The sequence below is a fragment of the Papaver somniferum genome, chromosome 3, assembly GCF_003573695.1.
Source record: "Papaver somniferum cultivar HN1 chromosome 3, ASM357369v1, whole genome shotgun sequence".
Lineage (NCBI taxonomy): Eukaryota > Viridiplantae > Streptophyta > Magnoliopsida > Ranunculales > Papaveraceae > Papaver > Papaver somniferum.
Window position 1 is genome coordinate 91,801,003 of NC_039360.1, and position 17,043 is coordinate 91,818,045.

Sequence of the window (17,043 nt, forward strand, 5' to 3'; positions counted from 1 at the left end):
ACATTTCTGCAATCATTTGTAGTATGTCCATGAAAATGATGATAAGAACAAAACTCATGACTTCGGTGGTTTGGAGGTGGTTCCGTTCCCATGTTCCATGGTGTTGGTGTATTCTCCATCAAAATTATAGCTTCCCATATCTTCTCCACACTTGCATTTAGAGGTGGCATCTTGATTTCTTCCCATACCACCTTGTGACATCCTTGTCCTCTATTATAGTTTTGTTTTTGACCTCCATAAGTTTCTTGTGGCTGATCGAGTCTTTGAATTTTGTTATTTCCACCATGATTGTAGAAATTTCGTTCTATTTCATACTCCTATTGATCTCGGCTTCCCATAGTCACCAGTTTCTGTTGATTGTTGCCCGTCACCTTTTCTTGTTGTACTTGCGAAGTGCTTGCCACTGTGTTTATTAGTTTGGGTAATAAGCTTGCATTCGCTGTTTGTGAACTGGTGTTCACAACCGGATATGATTCCATTTCATTTTTTCTTTCCTCTAGAGAAATATATTCTTCCTGAAGTTCTCGCAATTCAGTCATTGTGATTGTATTCTTGACTCTGAAAATTTGGATATATAATAGGTTGGTTGCAAACATAGCATTGATAAATGATAAGATAAGATATCTCTCATCTACACGGCCAGCCATTTCGCTACACATAGTCCTCCATCTTTTAGTTAAGTGTTTCAAACTTTCGCCAATCCTTTGTTTTAATCCAAGCACGTCTTCAATACCAGGTTGCGAAGAAGTATTACTTATATATGCCCCCAGGAATGTAGTCTGCAAATGATTGAAGGATGTTATTGTATTCTTTGGTATACCTTCGAACCATTTTAACGCCTCCCCTGTTAAGCTGGATGCGAAATACTTGCATAATATGGCATCATGATTTTCCCATTGCAACATGAACCTCATGTAGGCTTTAATGTGTTGAATTGCACAAGTTGTTCCATCAAAAATGCTGGTTAATGCGGGCAAATTGCATTTCGGTGGTATTCCTCCTAGTTGTACCTCCCTTGTAAATGGAGTTTTCACAGCTTCTTCTATAGCTTCATCTAATTGTCTTCTGCCTACTTCTCCTCTATTATTTGACATTTCTCTCATTTCTTCTAATTCTTTTAAGATTTGTTTATTTACACCTGAATTTTGATCCATTGGTCTTTTTAATTTCGCGTCCCTTCTTCTGCGTTCATATCTTTCTTCTCTCGCGAAATTTTGCATTTCTTCTTCATCATCTTCATCTCGTCTTCTTCTGCGATTCTCTTCCTCATCTCTATCTTGAATTCGCATATGATGATGTCTCTCATTTTCCCCTCCATGATTTTGTTCATTTCTTATCACTTCCATTCGCTGTCTTTCAGCTATCCTCTGTACTCTATCATACTCTTCATTGATATTACCGTTATTCCGGTTTTGTGTACGCCTTCTTTCTCGATTGTCGTGATATTTCTGGCGAATTATTTCCTGAAGCTCTTGTTCTTCCATTTCCGCTCTCAATCGTTCACGTTCGCAAATTAAACGTGTTTGTTCAGCATAATGTCTTTCAATTTCTTCTTCAATCGTTTGTTGATTTCTTTGAGCTTCTCTCTCATGTAAAATTCTCCTTCCTTCCTCTCGATTCCCTTCGCCATCTTGATTATTTTGTCCCTAACGTTGTCCATTCTCTTGATTTCTATCATTTTTCCTATCATCAAAAGTTTCATTTTGTGGAACGTAACGATCATCAGTCTTTTCTCTATTTTCGCGATGTTCTTCATTAGGATTTGATATTTCTTCTTGAATATTATTTCCGGCATTAATTGTGGGTGAGTTTCTCCTCATCTCTCTTCTAGTCGATCTTGAATTTTTGTAATACTTCTCGATCTTCTACTCTGTAGTCTCATATTTTCCATCCTCAATTCGTGATTTTTCCTTGTTAGATTCGCATGTTCTTCTGCCTCAGCTCTTCTTTCTTCATGTATTCTTCGTCTCAACGTTTCTAACGCTCCAATTTCATCATCTCCATGAATTATTCCTTCATCTGCTTCTTGATTTCTCTCTACCTGTCTATGGTTTCTGATTTGCTGCTCTTCTTCTACTTATTCTGCTGAATTTGATTGCCAAGTGTGTATACTCACCCTATCATAATCTGTATTCCTTCCTTGTATTAGTGTTTGTTGAACTGGTGGTTGAATTTGATTTTCTCCATTATTTCTCATTCTAGTAGATTCTCCCATTTCACTTCTTTCCCTTCCAGCAATTCTCTTGCTTCTTCTAACAATAGTTGGTTGTTCTGATGTATTTCTTCTTCTAGCCATTTCTTCAATGTTAACGAATTGCAAGAGATTATATGAAATTATTAACCAATTACTCCAAATCTTCACAAATCTCAATATTAATCTTCAATTTTTTCTAGAATAATCTTCAATCTTTCCCTGTTTCTAGCGCCATTATGTAGCTGCAGGAAATCCTACACTACACCCCTCACAAGATTTCATTAACATTCAACTCATTTTAGATTAACAATCTTAATTTTTATTGATCAATCTTTGAACAATCTTACAAGAAAAGATAAAGGAATCAAGAATCACCACTGCTCTAGATTTTCTCTCTCCTATTTACTTGCTTCTCACTCAGTAAAAGATCTCCTCCTTTCCTTTACAACTGAACAACTATTTATAGGGAAGTGCATAGTGGATGACAGCTAATCTGTCCTTTATATTCGGATATGGCTTGCGACATTCTCGCAACCTTACAAATGTTAATCTCGCAAACTCTCTTATTTTCGCAGAACCATCACATTTTTCTCATGATTTTAGCTGACGTTGTTTAATATGTTATTTCTGAAATTTTTCTACGACGATGTTGTGTTGTGTTGTGTTGTTGATAATTTCGCTGAGGCATTATTGTTGCGAGATTCTGATCCTACAATATTTGTGCATTTATTTGTTTAGAGAACTTATAATGATTCACGTACCTTTCTTATAGTTCTTTTCTACCTAACTTGATCTGTGTTTAAGGTTCTTAAACGTCTAGATTTCAAAATAGTAGTTCGGGATGTTTGGACTTCATGGTACACCTACCAGGTATGCATAACATATTTTAAAATCAAAATATAGGGGGTAAGTTCGCGTACTTGAAAATTCGTTTGCAAACCCGTATGCATACTTGACGTCGATATTCGGTAAACTTGTTTTGGCTGTAACTTCTTCGTTCGAATTCGGAATGACCTCATTCTTTTTGCATTCTCTTCCTCTTTGATTTATCTTAAAAATGAAGATGAGAATTTCTGAGTTTGGATGAGTTAAGATTGGTATTTGTCCTGTCTCTTGTTTTTGAGTGTTTTGATCCGGTTCGTTGCACTTGTTCCACTTCTCTTGGACTTGGGCACTTGTATTCTTGCAGTACTAATCTTATAAGCTCATTGTAGCTTTTACAAGAATTTTTTTGGTGAATCACAAAAAAGGAAGTTCAAGAACAGGCAATAGTATGCATTGCTATGGAATTATTGAATGCTCACAATCATCCTATGTGAACTATGGTGCATGGTCCTTATTGACTTTGTATGTTCTTCTTTGTTAAGAAAATCTTTTTATACGCCTTTGGTAGCTATTCTTGGTATAAATCCGGGCGAAAAATATTGATTCTACCCTCTAAGGACAAATCATCTTGTATGTGCATTACAAGTTTGTTTTGTTGCCTAGGAAACTTCTTATGAGAATTTATTCTTATTTTTGAGAAGGATTACTAGAGTTTGGAATAGCCTTTATTGTGATTTCACATTGCTATGTCCAACGGTTTCATCTTCATGTTTTTAGATTTATTGGTTCAAATTTTAAAAATATTTGGAGGATGATGTTTTTGCAGTATCTAATCTTTATGATTTGTTATATTGCAACTTGTTATGGGATATTGGTGTTTACGTCCGTGAACTATGTTTGTCCCATACTTTGTCAAAAGTAAAGCCGTTCATGATCGGTATTCGTTTATTGGTTCAAGAATGAATAGACTTTTGACATGTACAAAAGTTAAGCCTATATTGTCAATCTTTGACGGAAGATAGGTTAAAATCTTTTGTATCCAAGGATTATCGCTATTGTATATGCGTGTGCAAAAGAATGAATCCTTGTGTATTCCACGGTATTGATCTTCATTGATCCATCCTTTTTGTATTACCGTGAGGCACCGTAATGTGTCTTATGTTGAGCACGATACGACAAAGTTGATTATTTTTTATTAGCCTTGTTGGTTGTTCCGTAAGATACTTTATGTTGAGCATTATGAACTAAATTAATCATCTTGGTTGGTTATTTAGTTATTTTCTCCGAAAGTCTTCTTTTGTCGAGCAAAACTTTTGACAATTAAATTGATTACCTTCGTGATTAGTTTGGTTGTTTGTATTACAATTAGATTAATTATGGGTTCTCTTGTAATTAGTCTAGTTGAGTTTTCATATATTCCACAAGTTATTGTGTTGAGTATATGAACGGCTATACTAACTATGTTCTATTGGTTGATGTAGTCGTATATTCCGTAAGGTTTTCCTTATGTTGAGTATGTGAACGATTAAGTTAGTCATATCCGTATGATTACCTTAGTCGTAGCTCCGTAAGTTTACTTATGTTGAGCACAATTAATTAAATTGATCACTTTTGTGGTTTGATTTAGTTGTGTATTACAATTAAATTAATCATGGGTTACTTGTGATTAATTTAATTGAGTTTTGGATATAGAAAATCATTTTCACATGGTTTTTGGTGTCCAATTAAAAATCCTTCTTTTCTTTCGAAATTAAGGTCGCTCTTGTTGTTCTCTCGGGAATGACATCAAATGGGGGAGAGTTCTTTTGAACTTGTGCTTAATGGTAATATCTTGCGAGGTGTGCGGCTGTGGAATTTTATAGGGGTTATCTTGTATCTTAAAACTCCTTGATGAATGCATTTAGCTTCGGCTTTATGATTGCATCTAAATTAAGTTGGTATGTATTTCTTATTTTAGTCTATGAAACGTCTCTTCTCGGAAATTTCATTAGGTACCCGTTCTTGTAACTTTGCCAATTTTATTGACAAAAAGGGGGAGAATTAATGTGTAGTTCTACTACATATACATATGGTTTTCGGATCATTGTGTAAGGTGGAGTGGTTTCCATGTGACATAGAGTATTGACTAAGGGGGAGTGATACATATCATCGTAGTGTTATTGTTAAAGTCGTGATGCAATTGGACTTTGATGTTACATAATAATACTATGTCACTGTATAATGATGATCGAGAATCTCGATTTCTCTCATTGTTATAGCTACGGATCTTCAACAACGGTGATGCTAAACTTACAACCTTTGGGATCATTGGAGTACTTGGAAGGACGAAGATTTCAGGGAAAGTTGAAGATTAGACTATGGAATAGGAGCCACTAAAGTTTATCTTTTTTTATTCCATATGTATTAATAGTTTTGTCACTAAAATTGACAAAGGGGGAGATTGTTAGAGCATAGCTCGGTCGACCTCGCATGGTTGCTTTCTCAAGCATGTCTGTCAATGTTAGTGATCAAAACTATGAGTCTTGATTTCTAGTCTACATAGATAAGTCTCGGACTAGGATAAAAAAGTTTAGTTGAGCTCAAGGACTTCATGGAGATTCATCATACAACGACGAAGATCTACTCAAGGAACCGCGGAACTTCATCAACAAAAAGGTATGTGGAGACTTGAACTTATCTATCAATCAAAAGTCTATCTCTCCTATCTCCTACTTCTTATGAGACAAAAGTCGTATGCTATATAGACTGGATCATACACATTTGATATTTCCAGCCGAGTACATCTCGCCTATCTATATCTCGAAATCATGTGTTGGTAAAGCGTTTCGCTTTGATCGGGTTTATCTTCACCTAATGACAAAAGTCATAATGTTTCAATTACTTTGAAAATCGCTTTGAGGAGAAATAGTGTGACAACTATATAACGTCCTATAAGAATGTTTCAATGGTTGGAATGAGAGTTTAGGTCTATATAACCAATGATGGATATATGCATTGTGTGGAAACACATATGTGTATAAGTTCTATTCTTTAATCCGAAGTTTGCGAACTTTGTTGATTGAGAGAAACCGGAGGAATTGGCTTTGCCAAGTCCGCGAACTCAGTTTGCGAACTCAGTCCGCGAACTGACGGAAATTCTCTTGCCGAGAATTTCTGCTGTGATTTTCCAAAAACTCGTTTGCGTGTTTAGTCCGCGAACTGGCGGAAGTCTCCTTGCCGAGATTTTCTTCTGAGTTTGGAAAACTCTGTCGGTTGTCTTAAGTCCGCGAACTTGTTTGCGTACTTGAGTAGGTTAAGATCTAAAGATGTGCTCTGAACATGAAACTTAAATTACTAAGGAATGCAGTATGCAAACCGTGGCTATAAAGTTCAGGATCCGATTCAATAAAATCGAATCATCTTTGTTTCAGTTGTGTCTTGTGTAGTTACATAAGATCTCATAGCAATTGAACAACTCTAACTAGTTCATTTGAGTCAATTGACCTAGTTATGGTGAATAAGAACAAGGTTAATATGAAATGCTCATATGGTTGACCTTTTGGGTTACTATGTTGAACCAACATACACGTACACGTTTGGGCACGGTTTTCACGAAAACAGTAAACGTATATCTCAAGTGTGTGTGACAAGCTCAGTTTTCGATCTAACGGTTGAGAAATAATAGCTTGAATCTAAATCAGGTTTTCATCTAACGGTGAATATTGATTGCTTTGTAACTAAAGCAAAACCCTGATTTGAAGACTATATATAGGAGACATCTAGCATTGGGCAAAACTAATCCCCACACATATGTGTGATACTAGTGCGCTCGCTAGAGTCTATTATCCTCTAATATTTGGTTTTCTTCTCTAAAACCAGGTTAACGACTTAAAGACTTCATTGGGATTGTGAAGCCAGAATGATACTACTTTTATCGTAGTTGTGTGATCTGATCTTGCATCTTCTATCGTACGAGTACAATTTTTGATTGGCTTGAGATAGTGAGAGTTCTCCGATAGACAAGATAAAGAAGTCACAAACATCTTTGTATCACTGTTTTTGATTCCTCGACGTCCTCTTGTGCATTCAAGTAAGACTATTGAGAGGTGATTGATTAATCTAGGCTGTTCTTCGAGAATATAAGACCGGATTATCAATTGGTTCCTGTTCACCTTGATTTCATATCTTAAGACGGAACAAAAACCTAGGGTTTTTCCGTGGGAGACAGATTTATCCTTTGATAGACTTTTCTGTGTGAGACAGATTTGTTTATTATCAAGTCTGCGATTTGGGGTTGCAGCAACTCTTGGTTATGGGTGAGATCAGCTAAGGAAATCAAGTGCGTAGTATCCTGCTGGGATCAAAGGCGTAGGAGTACAACTGTACCTTGAATTAGTGGGAGACTGATTGGGGTTCAACTATAGTCCAGTCCGAAGTTAGATTGGAGTAGGCTAGTGTCTGTAGCGTCTTAATACAGTGTGTATTCAATCTGGACTAGGTCCCAGGGTTTTTCTGCATTTACGGTTTCCTCGTTAACAAAATTTCTGGTGTCTGTGTTATTTCATTTTCCGCATTATATTGTTTATCTTTATAATTGAAATAATATAGGTTGTGCGTTAAAGGTTAATCGATTGGAGATCCGACCTTGTGGTTGTCGATTTCATTGATTAACACTTGGACATTGGTCTTTGGTATCGTCCAAGTTATTCCTTGTATTTGATAAAGACTCGTTATTGTTTTTAGCTTGAGTAAAAATCAAATCAAGAGAGAGATATTAACTCCTTGAGATACTTTTATCTAGATTGAGTCTGACTGTTTAGTTGATTCTCTAGCAAAGTATTTCGGAGTTAGTCCATACAGATTGCTGAGCGAAATATTGGGTGGTGTTGTTAGACCCCCGCTTTTTCAATTGGTATCAGAGAGCTGGCAAACACGTTAAAGACCTTATAAGTCTGTGTTTGTAGCGATCTGATTATGGACGAGTCTATCTCTAATAACGTACCAGTCCAGAAACTACCTAGATGATTCTAAAGCTTGGATTCACCTGAGAGAACTGTCACATCTAAGTAAATATTTAAACATTCTCTTGATGTAAAAACTGTTGATTGGGAAACTCTCCTAGAACAACAGTTGGATGAACTTTCTGATGAAGGTGATTCAGATATTGATAGAGATGTTGATGAGGAAGTCTCAGAGTATGTTAAGTTCTTGGATTCATGGAATATGAAGAAGATTACAACTTCTCATGTCTTACCTCTTCTAACTCCTCTCTGTAGAGAAAACAAGAAATTGAGAAGATGTTACGCAGGTGTTTATTTTTCGAATCGTTCTTGCGAATCGATCCCCAAGGATTCTGAGGAAAACCTACGTATGAAGTCACTTGAATGTGATAATATTTATCAAAAGTACTTTTTGTTGGAAGAGAAACTTGCAGAATCTGAAGCAAGGTTTAACTCTCAGCAAACAAGTTTTGATGACAGAGAAAGCGCTTATCTCGCTCGAGAAAAACGCCTTGAGGCGGATTTAGTTGTTGCTCTTGATAATATCAAGATGTTGGAAGATGACTTGAAAAAATTCAATACTAGTTCAAGCAAATTAAACACTATGCTAGGAGCAAGTAAAAATCATCGTGATACACGAGGATTGGGATATAAGGGAATGCATGCTCCAAGTATTAGCAAAGAGGTAAAATTTGTCAAGGCTAGTGATTCTTCTCAACAAAAGGTTTCCACTGATGGCAAAAGTGAAATACCTTCATGATAGACACATTTATGTGTCTAATATGTCTCAATTGTACGTATTGTTAGTGCTCGATTTTGTATTTATTTTGTTATTTTATGTCTTTGTAGGTATTTATAGAGAAATAAGCTCTTGCGGCGAAATTGGCTCGAAAAGTGGTGTTTTACACCCCAGGATAAAGTACTAAAGGCACCCCAGAAAAAAGTTGGAAAAACCTCAGAAAAAGTACTAAAGGCACCCCATGGGAATGTGTTATTCGGACTCCAGCAACGGATAAGGGGCGACCACTGGATAAGGGGTGTCCTTCTTCTAAAATTCAAATTTCATTTTTGGCCGGAAAATTTCCTTCTTCACTGGAAGATTTTTGATCGAAGTTTTGAACGCGTTCTAGGGAGATTCAATGGCTGATTTTTGGTAGGAAGTTGTGATATGGCCTAGCAAACACGTTGTGGGCTTTTGGTTCGATCAGAATTAGCTAGAATCGGCTAGGCAATCCACGAGTTGCAAACAGGGAAAACACGTACATGGAGAAGATATCCACGGGTTCTGGAAGAATTTGTACGTGTTCTGATGATGTGTAATGACTTGAACGACTTGTTGGAGCGTGACAAAGATAAACAAGGATAGTTTTCACGTAATTGACAGCTGCATATACGTGATCGAGATAAAAAAAGGAAAGAAAAATATATTGTTTACTGCCGAGTAATGGGAGAATATTTGGAGTGATTGAGCAAGATTTTATGAGGCTGTTGGGTATAAAAAGGATTCTCGAGAGTCATAGAAGGGGATGGAGAGTTGGGGAAGAGAATGGAGAGCTACAGAGAGGAGATTGGACGAGTTGCAGAGAATATTTTTCTGCTGCTGTAGAACACGAAGTTTAGACTGCCAAAGACAGTCGTTTTCCAACAGTGACAACGACGCTTAACGTGGGTCTTAGAGCAACAGTATCAGTGACACATACTGTGGGTCGTAGTTCTCTGGTTTGTAACAAATATAATTGTTACAAACCCGATTTTGAATTATTTCTCCTTTTTCTCCTTGTAAGCACCTTTTTGAGCAATGAAAAATTCTTTGAGTGTGTTTTCACCATGCGGAGCTAGACCCAATCACTGGGACAACGGAGGAAGCAACTTTTCATGATTATGGTAAATGAATTAATTCTTTTATTGACTTTTTGCATAGATTTAATTGTTTTATGATTTCTATTAATTATTTGTTATTTTGTTAGATGCCGCATGCTTAGTTTTAATTACTTTAGATGCGTCATGCTTTTAACGTACAAATAATATTTTACGAAATCTAATTTTGGCAAAGAACTAGAGTCACAACTTCTTTTGTTTGAGCTACATTGTTTAGAGTTAATGACTGAACCACAACAATATGAAAAACAGTGGAATCCCGAGTCCCGGTCTCTCTTCATCCTGTGACAAATTTTGTAAATATATTTTTCCTTATTTTCTTTATTAAGTCTTAAAACAATTTCTCAACAAATCTGAGTGAACGAATCATCTTACTACAACATCATTGAAAAATCCCATCAATTTTTGGTGCCTATGCGGATTTGTTTATAAATTTGTTTTTAGTTTTTTTTTTATTTGTTCCTTTTTACGCCTTTTGGTATTTCTTGTTTGCTTTCAGATTTGGAACTGAGCTAAAGAAAAGGGAAGAAAGTGCTGAAAACAAAAGCGAAGCCAAAGAAGAAAAGAAAGGAGGAATCCAAAAGGAGTGAAGAAGAAAATTTTTGTAAATAAATATTCTATTATTTTTTATTTTTTACTTTTTTTAGAAACTGTAATTAAGTTTTTTTTTTTATTTTTGTAAAGTTTTATTTTTGGACATTTTTATTTTTGGACATTGGACATTTTTATTTATTATTTTTTTTAAAACCCTACGGAAGGGTACTTTTAAATAAACTGTGTGCAGAGAAGTACGACGATTACGATATCGCCTCGGCCCCTCGAGTTCGTACATGACATAGGAGTCGTGGCCCGAGTCGACTTCAACGGTTCATCCCCCGTCTGGAACGGGAGGTAAGAATTCTAAACACCCGTGAATCCCCTGTCAGCGGGTTTACTGGATGATTTTGTATGCTTATATGTTGAGGACCTGAAATCAGATTTAATTTTCTAGTAAAGGGCAAGGCCTGGCCAAATCAAGATAAGGACTCGGATTTCATCACCGTTTTCTTCTTTCCCGCCTTAGGAACACGTAACCTACGCGAACCTAAGCCTTAAAATTTGGACTAGAACGAGACCGATAGGGTAACGAGCTTAATAGGAAATTCATTCGAAAAATATTGGTTACTCTTTTAAGCATACTTCGAAGTTCATGATGGTTTCTGTGAGTTGAATGCATGACTGCGCCGCCTTGTAATGCGGTGAGGCCTTGGGTATCAAAGCTCCACGTAGATTCCCTCGCCTCTATTCTAACTTACTTTGACTCGGATTGATTCCAGAGGGGTTTGCTCAAATTGTAACGAATTCCCTTTCGAAGGATTAGAAGATGGTCTAGAAACAATCTAAGTGGAGCCATCATGCTTTTTGTTTGCTAGATAAAATAGGCTTGTTGTGGTCGAGTCAGCCTTCTTTGTGTTTGTTTAGAATTTCCTTGCAGTTAGGATGTCGAACTGGTATTATAATAGCCAATACAATGAGTATCCGACTGAGCAGCTTAGACATTATCCTTTTTATGACCATAGTGTGAATAGTGATTGGGAACGCGAAACCTTTGAAGGTTATGGTCCATACCATTTTGAGCCCAATTAGTATCCACATACCCACAGGACATACGAGCAAAACAATCCTTCTATTTCTCTAGAAGAGTCTCTCAAGAGTTTCAATGAGTCAGCACGGAAGTTATTTATGAAAGATTCTTATAATATTCTTCTCCCAGAAGAGTCCGTAGAGCGGTCAACTAAGATATCTCTAGAAGATACCCTCAAGCAATTTACTGAGAATACAAATAGGATTGTGGAAAAACTTGCTCAGGATAGTCTTAATTTCCAGTGTAGTTTTCCCAATACCACCCTCGAAAATAAGGATAGTTTTTATTCACATAATAAAGATGACGAGGTTAGAATTGGTAACACTACTTGTTTTGATAAGGTTCGATCATTTTCATGTTATTATAGTGATGATTATGATGAGGATAGTATTGATGAAGAACATGAAATATGTAGGCATAATGATCAGGAATTTGTTACTCCGATTGAGCTTTATAATGATAGTGTTGTTTCTAATACAAATCCAAATAATTTTAATAATTATTCACCTATTCAAAAGGATGTGGATTTGACTAGAGATACCACCGTTTTAGACAGTGTAGTTCATGATCCTTTAGCCTGCAGTATGTTGGATAATCCATTATTTGATGTTCCTATCAGTGAATCGGAGGAGGTAACTATGATTAAAACCTTAGTTGATGAGCCTTTATATGAAACTTTCTCTGATAATCCTCTATATAATTGTGATGATGGTTTAGAGGAAAGAGTTTACCCTGAGAATACTGTTTTAGAATCTAGCGATTTAGAAACACTAGTCTTAGAAGATGATAAACTCGTAGAAATGAGTGAGGGTCAACCCAACTTAGAAGAATCTATTGACCATTTCCAGGAATCTGATGACATAGAAATTAGGGAAGTTGTGACTAGTCTTTCTAGAAACACAGAAAACTCTAAGTTTGGGGGTGATTATCATTCGTGCTTTAACTCTTAGAAAGTACCCTCCTGTAGGACTTGACATTTGTGCCTCAACCATCTTACAAGATTATCTTCATACACGTTTTCCCAGACCTAATGATGTCCAGAAAGAAGCTCAGTTTTTAGAAACCCATCCTCTGGTTGATGTGGTTAACCCAGGCTATGATACCAAGATTGACTTTGTTTTCCCACCAAAAACTTTTCTTCCAATTGTGGGAACTTTTGATTTTAAGATGTGTCGGTTATTAAGTTTTGAGACTAAACCTAAACACTTTAGGATATTAGGGTCGACACATTTTCTTAAGGAAGACCACCTCTTTCATTGTGGTCAGCTGTGTGAGTCAAATCTGATTGACTTAGAGGATCCCCAGTTATTCAGGTTGTTGTTATGTGCTTATAAGTTCTTAGTTGAGTTTTTCCAGACTCTAATACCTGAACCGGATCTTAGCTTTGAGGAAATCCAACCGATGAAAACCTGTTATCTAGACCCAGTTATAGAACCTGAACTTGAGCCACAACTAGATGTAGTTGTCTTAAAGAAGGGTATGTTCGGCATCTTTTTGGTCTGTTGCAGTTTCCTCTTCTTGTGGGTAATACTTTTTGATCCAGATGAACCACAGTTATTCCGAATACTTCTATATGATTCTATGAGGTGACTAATTCCTTCCGATGTCTGGCTGAAGACTTTAAACTTAGCACTTCTTGGGAGGTAACCCATTCATACGCAACACGGTAATATCTTTCCTTAACTCTTTTGCTTCAAATGGTAACCATTTCTCCTTGTTCATGCTTTTAATATTATCTTTAGAACATTGAGGACAATGTTAGATTTAAGTTTGGGGGTATGGGAGAAACTTTTTAGTTGCAATTATTAAACTCTAGAGCCTAGAAACTTATGCCTATTAAGGTTTGCGCTAACCAATCTAAGTGGATGGGAACATCTTGGTTATAGGCGTTGAGGAACCAATCTGATTAGATGGAAACATCTAAAGAGTCTATTCATAAAAGCACAGAGCTCAGGTGTTAGAATTAAAAAAACATGGTAGTTTCGCCATATCTCGTGATGGAAACAGCGAAAGAATCCTGATCACTTCTTTTTCTTTTTACCTTTTTACCATTACTAGGGTGAAGTAGAGTGACTGAGATATATCAAAAAAAAAAAAAAAATTGAGACCAGACCATCAGACCAACCGGAATAAATTCAATAAAGTCAACCACTGGAACCCTTGTATATGCCAGTTGTGTTGACCTAGAGTTAGGATTATCGACTACTGGTTCCCTTGTATATGCCAGCGTGTTGATATTAGTCCAAGACCAGTATCTCAGTACATTAGGATAGGTTCACCTTAGTCAACATCATCTATTTTTCTCTTTATCAATCTTATTAATCTTTCCATGTGATTGGTTGACTCCGGTTATGATGTCCAGAAACTATCTGAGTAGAGGTCTGTCACTTTATATGAATTTTAGTATGCTTGAGTGCAAACTCGTGTACAACAATTGGAATTTCGCATCAAGGTACTTCCTCTTGTAGTCAATGAGAGTATGACAACCAAGGAGATTCTTTAGTTCCTTCTAAGGTTCTGCGTAGATAGGTAGGGTCTGGAGTGAAGGTTTTGTGGGTACACCTCTGGTAAACCCTCCCGAGATTAACTCGGTCACTAGGGAAACCTTGTGAGTTAGGATTTTATTTTCCATATTAGTTTTGCTCGAGGACTAGCAAATAATAAGTTTGGGGGTGTTGATAGACACATTTATGTGTATAATATGTCTCAATTGTACGTATTGTTAGTGCTCGATTTTGTATTTATTTTGTTATTTTATGTCTTTGTAGGTATTTATAGAGAAATAAGCTCTTGCGGCGAAATTGGCTCGAAAAGTGGTGTTTTACACCCCAGGATAAAGTACTAAAGGCACCCCAGAAAAAAGTTGGAAAAACCTCAGAAAAAGTACTAAAGGCACCCCATGGGAATGTGTTATTCGGACTCCAGCAACGGATAAGGGGCGACCACTGGATAAGGGGTGTCCTTCTTCTAAAATTCAAATTTCATTTTTGGCCGGAAAATTTCCTTCTTCACTGGAAGATTTTTGATCGAAGTTTTGAACGTGTTCTAGGGAGATTCAATGGCTGATTTTTGGTAGGAAGTTGTGATATGGCCTAGCAAACACGTTGTGGGCTTTTGGTTCGATCAGAATTAGCTAGAATCGGCTAGGCAATCCACGAGTTGCAAACAGGGAAAACACGTACAGGGAGAAGATATCCACGGGTTCTGGAAGAATTTGTACGTGTTCTGATGATGTGTAATGACTTGAACGACTTGTTGGAGCGTGACAAAGATAAACAAGGATAGTTTTCACGTAATTGACAGCTGCATATACGTGATCGAGATAAAAAAAAGGAAAGAAAAATATATTGTTTACTGCCGAGTAATGGGAGAATATTGTGAGTGATTGAGCAAGATTTTATGAGGCTGTTGGGTATAAAAAGGATTCTCGAGAGTCATAGAAGGGGATGGAGAGTTGGGGAAGAGAATGGAGAGCTACAGACAGGAGATTGGACGAGTTGCAGAGAATATTTTTTGTTGCTGTAGAACACAAAGAACACGAAGAACAGACTGCCAAAGACAGTCGTTTTCCAACAGTGACAACGACGCTTAACGTGGGTCTTAGAGCAACAGTATCAACGACACATACTGTGGGTCGTAGTTCTCTGGTTTGTAACAAATATAATTGTTACAAACCCGGTTTTGAATTATTTCTCCATTTTCTCCTTGTAAGCACCTTTTTGAGCAATGAAAAATTATTTGAGTGTGTTTTCACCATGCGGAGCTAGACCCCATCACTGGGACAACGGAGGAAGCAACTTTTCATGATTGTGGTAAATGAATTAATTCGTTTATTGCCTTTTTGCATAGATTTAATTGTTTTATGATTTCTATTAATTATTTGTTATTTTGTTAGATGTCGCATGCTTAGTTTTAATTACTTTAGATGCGTCATGCTTTTAACTTACAAATAATATTTTACGAAATCTAATTTTCGAAAAGAACTAGAGTCACAACTTCTTTTGTTTGAGCTACATTGTTTAGAGTTAATGACTGAACCACAACAATATGAAAAGCAGTGGAATCCTGAGTCCCGGTCTCTCTTCATCCTGTGACAAATTTTGTATATATATTTTTTCTTATTTTCTTTATTAAGTCTTAAAACAAATTCTCAACAAATCTGAGTGAACGAATCATCTTAATACAACATCATTGAAAAATCCCATCACTTCACCGGCAGTTAAGGTTCAAAACAGCAAAGTATATCAACCTCCAAAACCAGCACACATGAATCCGGGTAAGAACGTTCCTTATATTTGTCATTATTATGGAAACAAAGGTCACCTGGAAAGGAGATGACGTTTTCGTATAAGGAATGAAAAACTTCATGATATTCTTGTTCGGGTGTCAAAAGAAGTTATTAAACCGGGATCATATGTTAAGGCTAACACTCTTGACATTACGGGTTGTAAACGTCCAACCTTTATGCAAAGGAATCAGTGTTGTGATAATCCTAGATTTGCCTATAAACGTCATACGAAGTCTTTTCACAACTGTAATAATTATCGAAAAAATAACTTTGAAAAGACTAAGACAAGATCAGATGCTCCCAATTGGAGAAAGACTAACTTGCAAAAGAATAGTCAATCCAATTCTCTTCCGAGAAATATTGAAGAGAGTAATGGGAAGAAGGTTCCGGTTGTTCCTAAATGCACTCAGAAGTGGGTACCAAAGAAATCCAATGATGCTTTGAGTGTGAAAAGGAATGATCATACAGAAAAATCCATGACTATGGAGAAGGCAGTATCCATGATGTTGGAACTTAACAAGTTTTTTGGAAAAATGGAATTGGATGTGAAAGGCTCTAAAAGTGATCCATTTCATGATAATCCAAAGGTCAATTGTGGTGAACAAGACATTGTTCACCCCCAACACAACTTGATTCTGTTGTAAGTGCATCCTCACCAAGAAATGCCCTGTTATGTATACGGTGAGGGAAGCACGAAAATTGGGACGCACAGATTATGTTCGGTAAGGCTGTAGAATTCAATTGGATTCATTTAAAAAGGTATGTCTATAAACTTGAGCAAGATTTTTGCTTTTATTTTTTTAGAGAACTTATAATGATTCACGTACCTTTCTTATCGTTCTTTTCTACCTAACTTGATCTGTGTTTAAGGTTCTTAAACGTTTAGATTAGAAAATAGTAGTTCGGGATGTTTGGACTTCATGGTACACCTACCAGGTATTCATAACATCTTTTAAAATCAAAATCCAGGGGGTAAGTTCGCGGACTTGAAAATTTGTTTGCAAACTCGTATGCATAGTTGACGTCGATATTCGGTAAACTTGTTTTGGCTGTAACTTCTTCGTCCGAATTCGGAATGACCTCATTCTTTTTGCATTCTCTTCATATTTGATTTCTATTCAAAATGCAGATAAGAATTTCTGAATTTGGATGAGTTAAGATTGGTATTTGTCCTGTCTCTGGTTTTTGAGTGTTTTGCTCCGGTTCGTTGCACTTGTTCCACTTCTCTTGGACTTGGGCACTTTTATTCTTGCAG